The sequence below is a fragment of the Diabrotica virgifera genome, chromosome 9 (genome assembly GCF_917563875.1).
Source record: "Diabrotica virgifera virgifera chromosome 9, PGI_DIABVI_V3a".
NCBI lineage: Eukaryota > Metazoa > Arthropoda > Insecta > Coleoptera > Chrysomelidae > Diabrotica > Diabrotica virgifera.
The window spans coordinates 148,430,660-148,450,923 of record NC_065451.1 but is presented as its reverse complement, the minus strand read 5'-3'; the positions used below and the strand labels follow the sequence as shown (position 1 = coordinate 148,450,923).

At 34.5% G+C, this 20,264-nt stretch overlaps 1 protein-coding gene across 1 annotated transcript in view; it reads right to left on the bottom strand.

Annotated features, from left to right (window-relative positions):
* Window positions 1-20,264, bottom strand: part of LOC126892850 (replication factor C subunit 5-like) — a 113,919-nt gene that overhangs the window by 265 nt on the left and 93,390 nt on the right. The window lies entirely within an intron of this gene.

Genomic DNA, 20,264 nt, shown 5'->3' with positions numbered 1-20,264 from the left:
CTTTATTGTCTCTGAAAATTTCACAATTTTATGGACAAAGCTTACATACAGTCAAAAAATAACAATAACAAATAATGCTTCTTTAGATGCAAATTCACTAATTGGCTGTGAGTTTCGACGGTAGCGCTCTCTCGCGATTTGAAACTTGTACTTTTCTGATAAAATTGGTGTATGTGAAATATACAAAAAACGAGAAAAATAGATATATATCTACAACAGGGGTTCCCAAATTGGGGGGGGGGCGCCCCCCCTGGGGTGCGTGAGGACATATCAGGGGGGGCGCGAGACAAGTTGAAAATTAAATTAACTTTAGGTATTTTTCTAAAATTCAAAATTAACCGCTTGTTAAACTGTGTCTGGTAACGCAGAGTAAGCAAAAGTTCTCAAATACCTCTTTTTGACAACACTGTGAAACGCCGCATTGATGATATGAGCGAAGACATACAAAATCAGGTAGTTGATACAGTAAAATAATCGCCATTTTTTGCTATTCAGCTAGAAGAGAGTACTGACAGCACAATATTATCAGTTAATTGTTTATGTTTGGTATATTCAAAATAAAAGAATGAAAGACGAGCTACTCTTTTCTACAGAGTTGGAGACTGGAGACCACGACAAAAGTTATTAATGTTATTAACGCAGTGTGAGAGTTTTTTGACAAACATGAACTCTCTTGGAAAAAACTGATAAGTTTATGAACAGATGGCGCACCTTCAATGCTTGGTTTTCGCTCAGGCTATTTGCAATTAGTAATAGAGAAAAATGCTGATGTGATTGGGATACATTGTTTTATATATCGACAAGCCTTGGCAGCAAAAACCCTTCCAAATGAACTTATGACTGTCTTAAAGTTGTGTATTAAAGTAGTGAAGTACATAAAAAACAGTGCGTTGAATACTCAACTGTTTAAAATTCTTTGTGAAGATTTAGAAAGTGATCACAAAACACTGCTACTTCATACAGAAGTACGATGGCTCTTAAAATGAAACATTTTGGCAAGATTATTTGACCTTTGAGATGAAGTAATCACCTTGGAACATCAAAAGCAAAATGAGCAAAACATGGACTTTAAAAAACTCTAAAATTTCTCTAAAGTAGAGCCAATCTAAGAAGAAACACGCTTCAAGGACATTTATGAAGGATCAAGTTTGAAAATCCAAATATCAAACCATTTGGAGAGCCTAATTGAAGAGTTCCAGAAATACTTCCCAAACACTTGTGACAATTTTATTTACAGAATGTCAACTGATCTATTCCATGCCGACATAGACTCCCTGCCTGAATCTTTTATTAATAATTTTTGTATTTTATGGAAACTATTTAATAATTTTTGTATTTTATGGAAACTATTTAATAATTTTTGTATTTTATGGAAACTGATATTGTTGTATCTTATGGAAGAATAAATAAATGTTTTGCTTTCAAGCTAATACTTATTTGTTTTTGTTTTGTTCCTATTTAGGCGCATACAACTTATTGTAAAAGGGGGGGGCGAGAAGCTTTCATTTCAACAAAAGGGGGCGTGGTACAAAAAAGTTTGGGAACCCCTGATCTAGAAAAACACAAATTATAAACTGAAATATTATTGTAACCTGATTACTGAACGAATACACAGAATTAATAGTAAAAGTAATTATGTTTTTTTTTATTTTATTCATTATAATTTTAATATTTAATATATAAATTCGTGCGACTGGATGACTGCTTACGCAAAAGGCCATTGAGAAAAGAAGAAGTTTATGTGAAATTTAGAGGTTACCTCTGTTTTTATTGGCTGTGGGTTTCGTCGGTAGAGCTCTCTATCGGTTTGAAACTTTACTTTTCTGATAAAATTGTTCAAATTCAATACACAAAACTGTCACTAACAGCGCTGGCGAAAACTGTCAAATCCCCACTACTCATCGGCTCATAGCGAACAGGCGAGGAAATGAAGCATTACACCTAGGAAGTTTGTGCAGTAAGATGAATCGCCATGCAACTTTTTGCAGTCGATTCAGGAGAGTGTCAGGAAAGTTTGTAAACTTGATCCCCTGCAGATGAAAATTTCCATGAAAAATGCATTCGAAGAGATGGAAAATGAAAAATTTATAACTCAGGAAATACTGATGGAAATTCAATTTTTACACTCGGGGGGGGGGGGTTTGGAGGTCGTTAAACACGAATTTCGATAACACGTTATTTTGATATTGATTGTATTTTATATTTACAAACGGTAGAAGTCGAAACTGGTTAGGATCGAGAATTGCAAGATCTTTAACCGTTACAAATATTTATAAATACATACTTTAATCATTTGAATAAGAAGAAAGATGACGGACGGTAATGATAGCATTAACGAAGACGATAAAAGAAAAAGCAAAGAGGAGCTAGACATATTTAGCAGGAGCAGCAAAGTGAACCGAACACCAGACAGGTCGAAACCATCAATGAATGAAACCAGCAGCCAGAACGAAATTATGGAACTAATGAGACAATTAGCAAGCGATAATAAAAAGAAAAACAAGGACCTGATATAAAAAATACAATGGGTAAGATTGAGGAATTAAAAGAAATTAGGAAGGAGAATATTGAATACAAATTGCAAATGAAAGAAATAATAATAGTGTAGGAAACAGAGGTTGAACCTTGCAAAATGGACACAAGTCCGGTTTTATTTTTTTTTGTATATCAAGGGACGCTTATTATGAGACTAACTTTTTCTTAAAAAATTTCGCCCCGGAACCCCCTTTTAGCCCCTTTAAAGGGGGTAATTTGTGGTTTTTGCGAAACGTAGCCCTTCCCGTACCTTTTGCAAAAAATTTCTTTTATAGAAATATGAAGAGGATTATATTTTCTACGATTTATTTCCCAACAGCATATGTCTATCACCCACCGTTTAGTGGGGGTGGGGCCCCAAAGTTGACAAGTTTTTAAAAAAGACGTTTAAAAAAATTATTTTCCCCTAACTGTAATGGAAATTAGAAGACATCCTGCGGCAATTATTCACAAATGAGTGAGTGATTTTGTGGTATAGGTTTCACTTACGGGTAATTGCTCTTTTTTTAATTACAGGGTGTTACATTTTAAAAAATCCCTTTTTTATACAATCTGAACCGTTTATGCTAGAGTAAAAAGCATCCCCATTTTTCCCCGGTACCACCCCAAAAAAAAGAAGAATTAATAAAGAAAGTGATTTTCCTGGAATCCTTCACACACAATGCCCTTTATTAATATACTTTTATGTAATCCTTTATTAATATCATTTTATGCACGTTATTATTACCCACGCATGGACCCCAAAAGTGATTTCCTAGTGCAACCCCTGTAGCAAAAAAAAATAAATAAAATGGGCATATGCTTCATCAATAGTGTTTATCAAAAATATATATGGTTATTGCAACATCCCTGAGGAAACCACCCCTATCCTTGAAAATATACTCCAGAAAGTACCCCTATCCCTTGGCGAGCATGTTTTTACGATTTTCTCATTACCTATGCATTCTTTTTAAACAATACTTATACAAGGTTAAAGACCACTATTTACTCTAAAAATTAGGTCCTATTCATTTTTTCGTATAAGCAACCATTACGGCACAGTTTCGCCGTAAACCACAGATATGCTTTGGCGGGCTCCAGTTTATGTTTTAGTTTTCGTCACCTGTTCGTTTTATTGATAAAGTACATATGTAAAATAAAACAACACAGTGTAACCTACAATTATGACCTATGCACATTTTACAATCTTTGCGCCCCAAAGCCACAGTGGTGGCCCAAAATCAATTTTTGCATATTTTCGCCACCTACACGCATTCTATTGCATTAATGCTACCTTAATAGCACAATATTCGCCCTTAAGTGGTCGCTAAGCAGTGGCGGGGCGATGGGGGCGATCACCACCCCCCTCTCGAACCAAGTGATATTACATTTAAAGATTATAAAAATGTTCATTTATTTTTATAGAAATACATACTTATATTATTATTTTTATAAGAATGGCGATCTTTTTATGCTTTAGCGACAGTCGCGGATCCAGCATCGTTAAGAGGGGGGTGCCAATCGGCCAAATATCTATAAAAATAAATGAATATTTTTATAATCTTTAAATGTAATATCACTTGGTTCGAGAGGGGGGTGGTGATCGCCCCCATCACCCCGCCACTGCTTAGCGACCACTTAAGGGTGAATATTGTGTTATTAATTAAGGTAGCATTAATGCAATAGAATGCGTGTAGGTGGCGAAAATATGCAAAAATTGATTTTGGGCCACCACTGTGGCTTTGGGGCGCAAAGAATGTAAAATGTGCATGGTCATAATTTGTAGGTTACACTGTGTTGTTTTATTTTACACAAGTACTTTATCAATAAAATGAACAGGTGACGGCATAAACGGTTCAGATGGTATAAAAAGGGGTTTTTTAAAATGTAAAACCCTGTAATCAAAAAAGGGCAATTACCCTTAAGTGAAACCTATACGAAAAAATCAGTCATTTGTGAATAACTGCTGCAGGATTTCTTCTTAATTTCCATTACAGTTAGGAAAAAAAAATTTTTTTTAAAACATTTTTTTTAAACTTTGAGGCCCCACCCCCACTAAACGGTGGGTGATATACATATGCTGTTAGGAAATAAATCGTAGTAAATATAGTCCTCTTCATATTTCTATAAAAGAAATTTTTTACAAAAGGTACAGGAAGGGCTACGTTCCGCAAAAACCACAAATTACCCCCTTTAAAGGGGGGTTCCGGGGCGAAATTTTTTAAGAAAAAGTTAGTCTCATAATAATCATCCCTTGATATACCAGAAAAAAAAATAAAACTGGACTTGTGTCCATTTTGCAAGGTTCAACCTCTGTTTCCTACACTATAAGAGAAAATGAATATCTAAAGAAAGAGATGGCTACGATGAAACAAAAAATAGATAAAATAGAAATAACCTTGGAAGCATGTCAGAAAGAAAAGAAGAAAAATAACCTAATAATATGAGAGAGGCTTACCAATAGACACAATAGAAGCAGAGCAACTAGAGAACTTCATAGAAACAAAAATGGGAGTAAAATCAGAAATAAATATGGTACAAAAGATAAATGAAACAATGTGTGTTATCGAATGTAAAAAAATCGAAGATAAAATGAAAATACTGAAAGCCAAGGGTAAACTAATGAACTATAAGCAACATAGAGTATATATAGAATGTGACCTAACACTGAAAGAGATATAAATACAAAGAAACCTTAGGAAGATAGCAGCAGATGAAAAGACTAATGGAAAAAGGACAAAAATTGGCTATGGTTTCATAGTTATTGAAGGCATTAAATGGAAATGGAACCAAAAAACAAGCAGGATAGAAAAAGTAACAAACAATACAAAAAAAACTAGTTAAAAAAACTATCTAAAGAAAACACAAGGACGGAACGAGAAACAAAACAGGCACAGCACAGGGACATGAGCAGATATGAAGATAATAACACAAACGGAAGGATAAACAAATTAAAACAAAGTACAAGTTAAGCACAGAAAAGAACAAAACAACTCTGAAAATGACATCATGGAATATAAGAGGTATAAATGGGAAGGAAATAGAACTGGGGAAAGAAATTAGAGATAAGAACATTGAAATAGTAGCTATAACAGAGACAAAGAAAAAAGAAAGAGGATCAATAATATTAGAAAACGGAATGCTACTAATATACAGTGGAGTGGAAGAAACGAAGAGAGCTCAGGCAGGAGTAGCGTGCATGATAAAGAAGGACAGTATCAACAAAGAAAAAAATTGGATATATTACAACGAACGTATACTAAGAGTAGACATAGATATGGATACAGAGGAAACCAATACAAACCTAATCATATGCTATTGACCAGATGACGACGCATCAAAAAACGAAAAGAATGAGTTCTGGGACAAATTACAAGACGTGGTAAATGATTGTACAGAGAAAATTGTGATCAAAGGAGACATGAACAGTAGAGTGGGGAAAGAAGCAGAAAAATGAACAAAAACAAAAATAGAAAATTACTACTCGAAATCTGTGTAGACAATAACTTGGTGATTATGAACACACACTTCCACCATAAAAGGATACACAAGATCACAAGAGAAGTCAAATCAAGAGACGAACAATCAATTATGGTAGGGGAGCAAAGTATGCTAAATGTGCAGTCACTCGAGCGCTTTGGGGACCTATTGGGTTGTGATTATTAGGTCCTAAAACCAAAAAAAGTTAAGTAAAATTTTCCATTTTAGCGGGCGCTTGCCATTTTTTAATTTAATTTTCCATTTCCATTAATCGTTTTTTCCGAATATAGCGCCATCTATCCATAATTCGAAAAAATGTTTCGAATAAAAGTTGCTTATTTTTATGCAGAGAATTCAAATCTGCAATAAAAAATGGGGGCTCCCATTTAATATTTTAAAGTAACCTCCCACCCCACCTCCTTGGTGCGTCGCGTTTGATACCATTCGATATATTTTTCAAAAATATTAAATAAGTGTATTTTGCAGTTTTTCGATCTGATGTTTATTTTGATAAATATCGCGGGATTTGTATTTACAATTTTAAATTTACCCCCCACCCCTCTCTGTGAGATGTCGTGTTTGGTATCTATCGATAGATTTTTGAAAAATATTGAACGTGTAGTTTTTAGTTTTTCGATCTGACGTTCATTTCGCGAAATATTCGCCTTTTTCTTGTGAAACTTTGTGACTCACCAATTCCCTTACGCCCCGCTCAAATCGTCAGATTTTTTAAATATACACTGTTTTGCATGTACTTAACTTACCTTATCTTAATCTGACAATTTCGAGTATTTTTAAGGATAGATTTTGTTTTTCGGGCCCCCCTAAACGAACTCCCCTGTGCTAAGAGCCAATATATGGCAGAGGTACATCTGCAGGGTACCACGTTTCTCCCCATATGATAATCTGACGCGCTCGAGTAACTGCAAAAATCCCCGCTTGGGCTCCCCTACCATTATAGACTATACTATAGTGCAAAAAACAGAAAAGGAGTTATGAAATTGGCAGTGACCACTATCTACTAGAAACCACATTCAGAAGCAAAAGAAAAGAAATAAAAAGGAATGAGAACATAAACAGAAAACACAAAGAAATAATAAAAAATTATAAACTAAGGGAAGAATAAATGAAAATGAGATACACAGAGGAGCTAGAGAAAGAGATGGACAATGAACACGAAACAACAGAAATAATAGAAGAAGAATGGAAATTTTTTTAAAATGCGATGATAAAAACAGCTAAAGCAATATGTGGGACTACAAGAAACAACAACAGAGAGAAACGAACATCTTGGTGGAACGATGAAGTGAAAAGAGAGATAAAAGAAAAGAAGAAATTATGGAAAGAATACATACAAGACAAAACACAACAGAAATATGAAAATTATAAAAGACAAAGAACAAAAGTTAAAGAGACAGTTAAGAAAGAAAAAAAGAGAAGTTAAGAAAAATTCGGAGAAAAAATGGAAGAAAACGTAAAATTATTTTATAGAACACTAAAAAACCTAAGAAGCAACAAAGAAACAAATAATGAACAAGGAGGGAACAATAATAAACGACGATAAGAAAATAATGGAAAGATGGAAAGAACACTTCGAGCTGATACTGAATGGAAAGCAAGGGAATACAATGGAAAAAGAAAAACACATCAATAGAGAAGGAAACACGAAAAATAAGGAAATGATAGAAAAACGAGAACTGGAAGAAGCAATAAGAAAGATAAAGATTTTAAAAGCACCAGGAAGCGATGAAGTAGCACCAGAAATGATGAAATATATAGGAGTAAAAGCAAAAGAAAAATTATTATAAATACAGTCGGAAAAATGAAAGAATACCCATGAACGATCACATCAATCACTTATTTTGTATTTGCTATCTTTTTCTATAACAAACGTTTGTAATTTATAGAAAAAGACAGCAAATACAAAATAAGTGATTTATGTGATCGTTCATGGGTATTCTTTCATTTTTCCGACGTATATAACCTAATATGGAAGATAAAAATAATAACCAGAGAGTGTTTACTTCAAATTTAGCAAATATTATGGAAAAATCGTTTAAAATAAAACTAAAATTTTATTTTGCATCAAAATGAAAATACATTTTCGCGCCACGTAATATTCATATCAGATCTTTTGTAGCTGGAATATTGTATGCGCCAATAATTTTTACGGCGTTTAGCAGTTTTTTATTGTTATATAGAATACAAAGAAGATAATTAAAGTAAAGCAAAAACAAAAACAATATACATATTGCAAAATTTATGTAAATTGCAAATTGAACATACAACAAATAAAATACAATACACATTAGGAAATAATAAGTTTTAGCTGCTGCATATGAAACCCAATTTTCTTAGTTATTCATTAAGAAATTCCTTTTTACTGAATAATATGGTCTTTTAGATAGACAGGCTTTTATCATTTTGCGGAACTTTGGGAAACATGTTGCAGATTTAAGTTGTGAAGGGAGATGGTTGTATAGTTTTTTTGCGGAATATAATACAGATTTCTTTTCTAACTCAGTGGACGGGATCGGTAAATAAATATCAAACGTTGAATTTCTGGTGGAGTAGAAATGATTAGGCCTTGCTGAAAAGACATGAAGGTGTTTACGAATGAAGCAAACCGTTTCTAAAATATATAGAGTTGGAAGTGTTAAAATTTCGTGATCTCTGAAGTAACCTCTCCAATGTGTAGTTCTTCTGAGGTCAAACAGATATATTATTGCTCTGTTTTGCATTTAAAATTAACATCAGATTGAGCAGCTGTATTAGAACCCCAAAAAGGAAGACCATATCGAAGATGAGATTCGAACAACGAAAAATATGTTATTTTAGAAAATGCCAAATTGATTTTTTTGAAACAGATTTTATTGCATAGCAAGCTGAGGCGAGTTTCTTATTTAACGAATCGATATGAAGGGACCATTTGAGGTTGCTGTCTAAAAAAATACCAAGAAGTTTTACAGAATCAGCGGTACTGATCTGGCTGTTATTAAGAAGCAACGGTTGAAGAGCTCCTTTATCAGATAATGCTACTGTCTTATCCACGTTGAAAGAGAGTAAATTAGAGTGAGACCAGGTTTTTATCGTAAGTAGATCAGAAGTTATAATTGCATGAAGAGTTGCAAAAGTTAAGTTGCTTCAAGTAATACTGGTATCATCAGCAAAAAGAAAAATTTTTCCATTGATTTTTAAATTAGTGACCCCTGTTGGGCTGCCCCCCCCCCACTTGCAAAAATTAAAAAACAAATAGCGCTGATTTATGAGCTTGCATATTCCGCAAATTAAAAATTTTGAGCTCGTCACACTCAGCAAGAATTTAATATTTTAGTGGGGGACTGAGCCAGCCCCCCCCCTTACTTAAAAATAGGGATATTGAATCGATTTTAAGCCAGAATTACGAGCTATTTATGAGCTCTTGAAATTATATAGTTTCGATTTTTAAGCTCATCCCCTTCATCCCCAAACAACCCTTTAATTGATTTAACTTAAGAGAAACGTGCTGAAAAAAATTAAAATGTATCGCGGATATAATTCCTATAGCTTATATATTCTAAGAATAAACTCTTACATCACGGGCAATTCAATTATTGAGCTACAACCCCTTCCCAAGAAAACCATCCCATCTTCCCGGCTTAAAGAGAGACTTGTACTTAAAATGCATTAAATTAATTATTTGGCGACTACATATCATTTAATAATTTATGAGCTCCAAAATACGCGCATTTAGATCATTAAATTGCAGTTTATATAGTGCAGTCACTGAAGGTAAAAATCAACTATTACCTTCAATTTCGGTGAACCTTCATCGATTTTCACGAAAATTGGTGAGTGATTAGAGGATACCTCAAGAAACAAAGGAGATATGGTGCCACATTGCGCCTTTACCCTGAGGGTGAATACCGCCCCTTCTCGGGGGTGAAAATTATTTTATTAAAAATAACTCCACAAATTGATAGAAGGACAAATTATAAGCAAAATTTGTTATATAAAGTTATTAAAATAAATCAATACTTTTTGAGTTATTAAAGATCAAAGATTTTATTTATTCGTGAAAATAATAAATGTTTTAAAGCGGTTTTTCATAAATCACTTAAAAATTGTAAGTTTTTACATAAAATATATCATTACCAAAAATAAAGCTTTGAAAAACCTTTTATTATTAATGTAAAGTGAGTTATAAGTAATTAAATGTATTTCGGCGAGTACTTAAATCTAATGATTCAAGCCTAATTAATAGGAAAACGATGCATTTTATAAAATATACTGTGATGTATCGAGCTCTCGGACTATTCAATCACGAGACGAACCGCGAAGTGCGCGCGCCGAAGATTAGACACACACATGCGCGAAGGACTTTCAGATTGGCATGGCGTCCTCATGCATTATTGTTTTTTACATGCAATTAGTTATATTTACGTAACATGTATCTATGCTTAAATAAACGGGTAGTAATTCCAAATTACTGTTGTATTAATTAGATATTATGTCAACCCAGGCTCGTACTTTAAACTGGCGACGGAGATAAATGGGATTTAAGAGCTTTGTTCTTGTTCATTCCCGGAGATAAATAATAAGACAACATGGCAGCTTACGGGAACATCGAAAACTTCAATATTAGTGAGCCAAAAAATTGGGACTCCTACGTCGAACGTATGGATTTTTTCTTCACGGCCAATAATATTACCGATCCAGAGAAGAAAAGAGCCACATTTCTGAGTCTGTGTGGGGCAAATATTTATGAAATTATAAGGTCTTTGGTTGCACCAGCAAAAGTTAGTGATTCGAGCTACGAAGAGATCACTGCAGAGTTGAAAAAACATTTTGCGCCAAAAACGTCCGAAATTGTCTGCAGATTCAAGTTTTATAGGCGAAATGAGCAAACTGGTGAAACAATTTCTGTGTATCTAAAAGAATTGCGAAAATTGGCAGAGCCATGTGATTTCGGAACTGCCCTCGACACAATGCTACGAGATAGATTAGTCTGTGGGATTTTTGATGAGACCTTACAGCAAAAGTTGCTCGCCACAGAAAAGTTAAAACTTAAAGACGCACAACACATGTGCCTGGCACACGAAGTGGCTGTTCAAAGTTTGCAGGTGTGGAGAGTGAGTTGAGCACGATCAGCTGATCGCGAACGGAAAAAGTGTTTTCGGTGCGAAAAGGAACATTCTCCTGAACATTGTGAACACATTAAATCAACCTGTACATTTTGCAGGAAAATTGGACACATTGAAATAGCTTGTTTTGGTAAAAAGAAAGACCAAAATCAAAGACGCAAAGTGCATCGGACTACCGAGGAATCGACATCAGATACCGAGCCAGTTTCGGGAAATACTCAAAGTGTTTGTTATCAAAGTATCGACTATAATTTTTCGTTATTTAATATTTAGTGAAAATCGACCTAAATTAAATCAATCCAGTGTTATTCTAAGAGATTATCAAAATACAGTGATACCCATACTGGGTCAGTGTCTAGTGGAGGTGCAAAGGGGTCAACGGTCGGCCAAGCTTCCACTTATAGTCACGGAAGGAAACCGCGCCAGCCTTCTGGGTAGAAACTGGTTTGAGAGGTTAGGATTAACCATAGCAGGGATAAGTCAGATTTATTCCATTATTAATATCCAGAAGAATACCCAGATGTATTTAACACGGATTTGGGATCTTACCGGTGTCCCCCAGTAAATTTTTCTTTAGACAAAAATGTAAGGCCAATTATGCTTAAAGCGCGCAAAGTTCCTTTTGCACTAAAAGACAAGATTGAAGCTGAATTGGACAGGCTTATAGCGCAGGGTGTTTTAGAGCCGATTACACACCCAAAATGGTGCACCCCAATTGTGACCGTTTGCAAAGACAACGGAGAGGTTCGGATCTGCGGCGATTATAAATCTACATTGAACTTAGCGCTAAATCCAGAACCTTACTCAGTGCCAGCGGTACAGAACATTTTATCCACTCTCGCGGGCGGTAAAGTGTTTGCAAAACTAGACATGGCGCAAGCTTATCTGCAGTTAAGTGTCAACCGCGAAGCTGCGGAAGCACAAACAATTATTACGCATAAGGGGGCTTTTAAATGCAATCGTTTACAGTTCGGTATATCCGTGGCTCCACAAATTTTTCAAAAATTCATAGACACTCGATTATCGGGTATTTTGGGTGTACTACCGTATTACGATGACATTTTAATAGTAGGTAGCTCAGAAATAGACTTAGACTCAAAAGTGCGCGCAGTATTAACGCGTTTCCAGGAAGACATTTGCGCCAGGAAAAGTGCGTTTTTCGAACAAAGACAATAGAGTTTCTCGGGTTTCAAATTAGTAAAGAAGGTTTACGACCCACTAAAGACAAAATCGCGGCCATCACCAATGCGTCTGCTCCGACTAATAAAACCGAATTACAAGCTTTTTTTGGACTTTTAAATGTTTATCATGCTTTCCTAAAAGACAAGGCAACTATTGCAAATCCGTTACATGCACTGCTCCGAAAGGACGTTCCTTGGCAGTGGCGTTTTAAGGAACAAAAAGCTTTTAAATTATTAAAAGACATTTTGGCAAAAGAACCGGTGTTGGGACATTACAGTGAACGGAAAGATTTATTTTTGACGTGTGATGCTAGCCCTTACGGGGTCGGTTGTGTGCTTAGTAAGCGCGATGATGAGGGATGCGAATATTCAGTGGCGTATCATAGTCGTACTCTATCGTCTGCGGAACGAAACTTGGCCCAAATCGACAAAGAAGCACTGGCCATAATATCGGGCGTAAAAAAATTCCATGAATATGTATATGGCAGGAGAATAAGCATAAAAACGGACTAAAAACCATTGCTGAGTATTTTTAATAAAAAAAAAGGTGTTCCAGAGATACTGTCACCCAGAATGCATAGATGGGCTCTTATGTTATCTGCGTATGATTACGAATTATGCTACATACCGGATGCAAAAATTGAGAATGCAGATGCTCTGAGCAGGTTGCCACAAAAGGTAAAGGCGCCAGACCCGCCAAACTCAGATGACGTTTTGATGCTCGAGAACATCCCAGAAAAACTAATCTGTGCCAAAGACATCGCGAGTGAAACTAAGAAGGACCCAGTGTTATCTAAAATTTTGCAGTGGGCATGGAAAGGCTGGCCTGAGGAGAAAATTAAATTTTCAGACGAATTTACTTCTTATCTACAACGTAAACACGAAGTTAGCTGATATCAAGACTGCCTGTTATGGGGTACAAGGGTAATAGTTCCACTCGGAGGGAGGACAACAATACTGAATTTGCTACACTCAGCACACCCTGGAATCGTAAAAATGAAGTCACTGGCACGCTCATATGTTTGGTGGCCAAATCTCGACAAGCAAATTGAACACCTAGTACTTGCAGCGAGTGCCAGGAGTCTATAAATATGCCAAAAAAGGCTCCAATCCATCCTTGGGAGTGGGCCAGAGCTCCATGGACAAGGATACACCACGATTTAGCCGGTCCATTTAAAGGGAAAATGTTTCTGTATATTTCATTCATAGGAGATTCTCACCAATAGAAAGCTACAGAAATCTGAATTAAATCCATCATTTTTGATAATCTCCCGTCGTTAAGTATATTACGTCAGATGCCCTTTGTTGCTACGAAAAAATACATTCAGTGACATTAATGACAATTAATGTTTTAAAAATTATTAAAAGTGATGACTTTCAATCGTCAAATATTTATAAAAACTGTGTGTTTAATGGTACTTACATAAATAAATTACAATAAAATTTTGGTTTTGAACAGTTTTATTCATGAAATAATCGCAACAAATTGCACTCGACCTCTGAAATTAATATAGAATTTTTGCTCTCGTGACACTTTGACATAATTTCACTCGCCTTCGGCTCGTGAAATTAAAACTGTCAAAGTGTCACTCGGGAAAAATTCAATAATTTCAGAGCTCTTGTGCAATTACTACTGATAATCATAGACTCATATTCAAAGTGGTTGGAGGTAAAAATCGTTCCAAATACCTCTAGTGCTGTGACTATAGACATTTTACGCGGTTTATTTGCCACTCATGGCATCCCAGATGTTGTGGTATCGGATAACGGAACTAGTTTTACGTCGGCTGAGTTCCAAGAATTTTTAAAGAAAAACCTTATTAGACAAGCATTGGTTGCACCGTACCATCCAAGTAGTAATGGGCAAACGGAACGCATGGTACAAAATGTAAAAAATGCACTTAAGAAAATGACAGATAGCAATGAACACACCAACATACAAGTAGCATTGCACAGATATCTCCTTACTCAGCACATTACACCCCATTGTGCGACAGGGAGATGCCCATCCGAAATATTAATGGGGCGGAAGTTAGGCTCACTTTTTGATCGTCTACAGCCTGATTTTAGGAAAGAGATGCTAGCCAAGCAAGAGATCAAATATCCTAAGGAAGCAGGGTCCAGAGTTTTTCACGAAAACGAGACTGTATTTGCAAGGTCATTTACTCCTGGTCAAAAGTGGCTTCCTTCCAAAATAATTGAAACCACCGGACCATTAAGCTACAAAATTCAAACACCTGATGGTAAAATTTTACCTCGTCATTCTGACCAAATAAGAACTCGTGTATGTGACCAGGAAACCACAGACGAAGTTACACCGTCAACCTCGATGGAAACGGGAATACGCGAAACTCCGCAACAGCTTTTCCCGCATCCTAACGATTTGGTAGATCCAGAACCACAACTTGGAGAGCAGGTCTCTGAAGTCAAGAAGCCACCCGCTCGAATAAGAAAACCTCCAAAGTATTTGGAGGACTATGAGTAAATTCATCTAGGAGGGAGGAGTGTGATGTATCGAGCTCTCGGACTATTCAATCACGAGACGAACCGCGAAGTACGCGCGCCGAAGATTAGACACACACATGCGCGAAGGACTTTCAGATTGGCATGGCGTCCTCATGAATTATTGTTTTTTACATGCAATTAGTTATATTTACGTAACATGTACCTATGCTTAAATAAACGGATAGTAATTCCAAATTACTGTTGTATTAATTAGATATTATGTCAACCCAGGCTCGTACTTTAAATATACTTAATATACGTTTTGTCAAAGTACTCAGAAATACCTATTAAATGAGCAGCGAAAGAAGTTGATATCATCAAAATTAAGCAAGTGAACATGAAAATAATAGGACCCTTTCGAATTTTTTAGTAAAAAGTGAAAAGTAAAACGAACAACATTTCCACAAAAATTAAAATCCTTATTAATCCCTATAAGACTTACTTTACTCTAGCATAAGTAATGACGTTAAACATTTTGACCGATTTAGAATGCATATTTTATAAAAAATATATATTTTATATGGGGTCGTGATTGGATACATACCTGAACAAATCAGTAGAAAGCAGGAAGCACTCCTTTAGAGCTTCCGCATAAACAATACAAATAATCCCAAAAAGGTAAGATGGCGAATGGACATTGACTCCGAAGCCAATAATGCTCAAACACACACACACACATATTTTATATGATTTAAAAAAATCAAATTTTTTCAAATTGTCGTAAATTATTTGCTTTTGATAATAATTCAAACAATACTCGATACACTTAAAAAATGATAGATAACGAAATTTGAATTTTTTTTATTAGCAAAAATTTTACTTGTCTTTTGATTTCTGTATGAATTAAAATATCCAAGATAGAAACGTTTAAGCCTAAATTTTACTGCGAGAACAATGTAACTGGAGCCCTTTAACCTATTGTCCTAAAAAAATAAAGTATTTTATAGCTCTTGAAATTACCTTTTAAATAGTTGGATGTGCCTGATATCATAAAAATTAACAGAGTTATTAAAAAAAACTATATCATTTTTTTGGAAAAAGTTTTGGAATATAAATTTTAATGCTCTCAACTTCTTCTGGAGCTCATTTGATAAGTATTTTCTAAGAACTTTGACAAGTATTTAGTAAGTGTTATAAAATGCATCATTTTCCCGTTATTTAAGCTTGGATCCTTAGATTTGAATACTCGCAGAAAAAAATATACATTCAATTACCTATAACTTACTTTAAATTAACATTAAATGATATTTCAAGTAAGGAGTTTATTATATTGTTTATTAGCTTCAATTTTAGTGACGAAAACTTTTTTGTAAAAACTTACATTTTTTTAGTTATTTATGAAAAATCGCTTTAAAGCATGCATTCCTTTTTTTTCACAAAAATAAAATATTTGATCTTTAATATCTCAAAAAGTATTGATTTATTTTAATAACATTATATAACAAATTTTGCTTAGAATTTGTCCCTCTATCGATTTGTAGGGTAATTTTTAATAAAGTAATTTTCACCTCCGAGAAGGGGTAACATCTACCCCAGGCTAAAACGGCAAGTTGGTACCATGTTACTTTTGTTTCTTGAGGTGTCCTCTATCCACTCACCAATTTTCGTGAAAATGAATGGAGGTTCACCGAAATTGAAGGTCGTAGCTGTTTTTTACCTTCAGCGACTGCACTGTAGAAAGAAAATTGCAATTCAATAATTGAAATGCGTATATTTTGCGATCTCATAAATTATTAAACGCTGTGTAGCCGCCAAATAATTAATTTAATTCATTTTAAGTACTTACAACTCTTCTTAAGCCAGGAAGATGGGGTGGTTTTCTTGCGAAGGGGTTATAGTTCAATAATCGAAATGTGCGTGACTTAAGAGTCTATTCTTAGATTATAAGCTATACGAATTAAACTACTATTAACTTTTTTGTAAAAACTTAGTTTTTCAGTTATTTACGAAAAACCGCTTTAAAACATTTATTATTTTCACGAATAAATAAAATTTTTGATCTTTAATAACTCAAAAAGTTTTCGACTTATTTTAATAATTTTATATAACAAATTTTGCTTATAATTTGTCCCTTTATCGATTTGTCGAGTTATTTTTAATAAAATAATTTTCACCCACGAGAAGGGGCGGTATTCACCCTCATGGTAAAGGCGCAAGGTGGCACCATATCTCCTTTGTTTATTGAGGTATCCTCTAACCACTCACCAATTTTCGTGAAAATCGATAAAGTTGTTCTGAAGCTATTTCCTTGTGGCATTTTTATAATTAACTATTTTCTATGGGAAATAAGCCACAATTTTACTAAAACATGAATGTATTAACGTTTCGAAACCCAAATCGGGTTTCGTTGTCAAAATACAAAATACTATTAAATATTAAATACAAAATACTAATAGTATTTTGTATTTTGACAACGAAACCCGATTTGGGTTTCGAAACGTTAATACATTCATGTTTTAGTAAAATTGTGGCTTATTGCCCATAGAAAATACTTAATCGATAAAGGTTCAAGGAAATTGAAGGTAATCGTTGATTTTTACCTTCAGTGACTGCACATATAAAAGAAATTGCAATTTAATGTTCTAAACGCGGGTATTTTGCAGCTCATAAATTATTAAATGATATGCAGTCGCCAAATAATTAATTTAATGCATTTTAAGTACAACACTCTCTTAATCCGGGAAGATGGGGTTGTTTTCTTGCGAAGGGGTTGTAGCTCAATAATCGAAATGCCCGTGACTTAAGAGTTTATTCTTAGAATGTATAAGCTATAGGAATTATATCCGCGATACGATATATTTTAATTTTTTTCAGCACGTTACTCTTAAGTTAAATCAATTAAAGGGTTGTTTGGGGGTGAAGGGGATGAGCTCAAAAATCGAAAATATATCATTTCAAGAGCTCATAAATAGCTCGTAATTCTGGTGCAAAAATCGATTCAATATCGCAAAAATCGATTCAATATCCCTATTTTTAAGTAGTGGGGGGCTGACTTAGCCCCCCCACTAAAATATTAAATTCCTGCTCAGTGTAACGAGCTCAAAATTTTTAATCTGCGGAATATGAAAGCTTATAAATAGCTCATAAATCAGCGCTATTTGTTTTTTAATTTTTGCAAGTGGGGTGGGGGGGTGCAGCTCAACACGGGTAAATTAGTGATGTCATTTATAAAAATAAGGAAAAGTAGAGGACCCAACATTGAACCTTATGGTACTCCACACACAATGTTTTTGAGACTAGAGTCAGTATCATTTGCTCTAACCAGTTTTTTCCTATTATTCAAGTAGGATTGGAACCAATTCAAAAAATACCTCGAATTCCGTAGAAATTTAGTTTTTTTTTATCAAAATATCGTGATTTACAGAATCAAAAGGTTTGGCATAGTCACAATAACAGTGGCAGTATAAAGATTATTGTTTAGTGCTTGGTAAACCTCAATACCGAAAACGTGGCATCAGTGGTACATTTATTAGTTATGGTAGGTATGACAGCCCTGGGCACTAAGGCTATCTGCTCCCGGTGAGGGTGGTTATCCCTTATCCGAGGGGTGGAATAATTGATACGCTTTTACTTGTTGAGTTGTTTTATTTACACTCACATGAGCATAAGCTGGTAGCACCGCACCCAAAGAACGTCTCGTGTAGAAAGAGACACTATCTTTAATGTGGAAATATTACGTCTGATCACCAAAATAGAATGACGAATGTCTAATATAATATTATGAATTCCCTTGTTATAGTTTTACTGTTTATATATTTAGAAATGCCTATTCAGCATCGACCATGAAAAGTGTTTATAATTGACTCTGCAATTATTAGTTGAATCGTGATCTAGGATAATAATATTTATATAATCGAATGAAGGTTGTAATATTGTTATGATGACATAAATAACTGAAAGTAATTATCGTAGATAATTACAGGGTGTTTTTAAGATATATCTACTGAGTACAGATGAATTCTTGTACACCTTCCCTTTTTAGGAATTTTCCGACTACGGGGAGGGAAATTTGCAAGTCGTGCTACCAACCCATACTGTGTTGTAATCAATACAAAAAATTTATTTTATATACAAACTTCCTAAGCCTACGCAAATACATAAATAATATAAAATGTTCGTTTAACAACATTGTTTCGTAACACTTGTCACTCACTGTGTTTTCGGATTGTATAGTCCTGTCGCCAGGGGGGGTACAACGGCCTCGTTAATTCAGATGGACTTACTCAAGTTGTTTTTATGTATTTTGACCCGTAGAACACGAATTTTTTGGGTAACAGTTGATCCGGATGTCGATAAGATTGTTATAGACCAAGAACTTGAGGAATCAAATAACAGCGATTTTTGGCAAAACAAAACACTATTTTGTATTTTTTGGGCCATTTTAAGTAAAAAATATTTCTACAAGTTTTTTCGTAGGATGCACAGTTTTCGAGATAAACGCGGTTGAACTTTAAAAAAATCGAAAAATTGCAATTTTTGAACCCGAATAACTTTTGATTAAAAAATAAAATAGCAAGTCTGCTTACCGCATTTAAAAGTTTAAGTCAAATTATATCGGTTTTGATTATTTCCATTGGTAAAAATTTATTTTTTTATTGTTTAACAAAGCTATAAACACGTAGGGTTTCCCGTGCTTTTACATGTGTTTTAACGCATGTAACGTAGAAATAGTCTTGATTGCACTAGTACCTATTCTACCTACTCGTTCGATTTTAAATGAGAAATCATAGAAACATCACTCACGCACTAGTTGTTTGTAGCTTTGTTTAACAATAACACAATAAATTTTTAGCAATGCAAATAATCAAAACCGACATAATTTGACTTGAACTTTCAAAGGCGCTAAGCAGAATTGCTATTTTATTTTTTAATCAAAAGTTATTCGGGTTTAAAAATTGCAGTTTTTCGATTTTTTGAAAGTTCAACCGCGTTTATCTCGAAAACTGTGCATCCTACTAAAAAACTTGTAGAAATATTTTTTGCTTAAAATGACCCAAAAAATACAAAATATTGTTTTGTTTTGCCAAAAATCGCTGTTATTTGATTCCTCAAGTTCTTGGTCTATAACAATCTTATCGACATCCGGATCAACTGTTACCCAAAAAATTCGTGTTCTACGGGTCAAAATACATAAAAAAAACTTGGGTAAGTCCATCTGAATTAACGAGGCCGTTGTACCCCCCCTGGCGACAGGACTAGTAAGCATATAATCTATTCTTATGTATTTCCTTGATTTTATTGTTTTCTATTCTGATTTTACAATTAACGTTATTTACTTCTGTTATCGTGAAAGGACCTACATAAAGACTATCAAACTTACCATTCTCTTCCCTTTTTACAAGGACTAGGTCTCCTCTTTTAAAGTGTTGTGGTGTTGCTTTGAGCTTATTCTTTTCTTGCCGCTCTTTTTTGTGTTTTAATAAGAAGATTCTGGCTCTCTCGTGTGCGCTTTGTAGTTTGT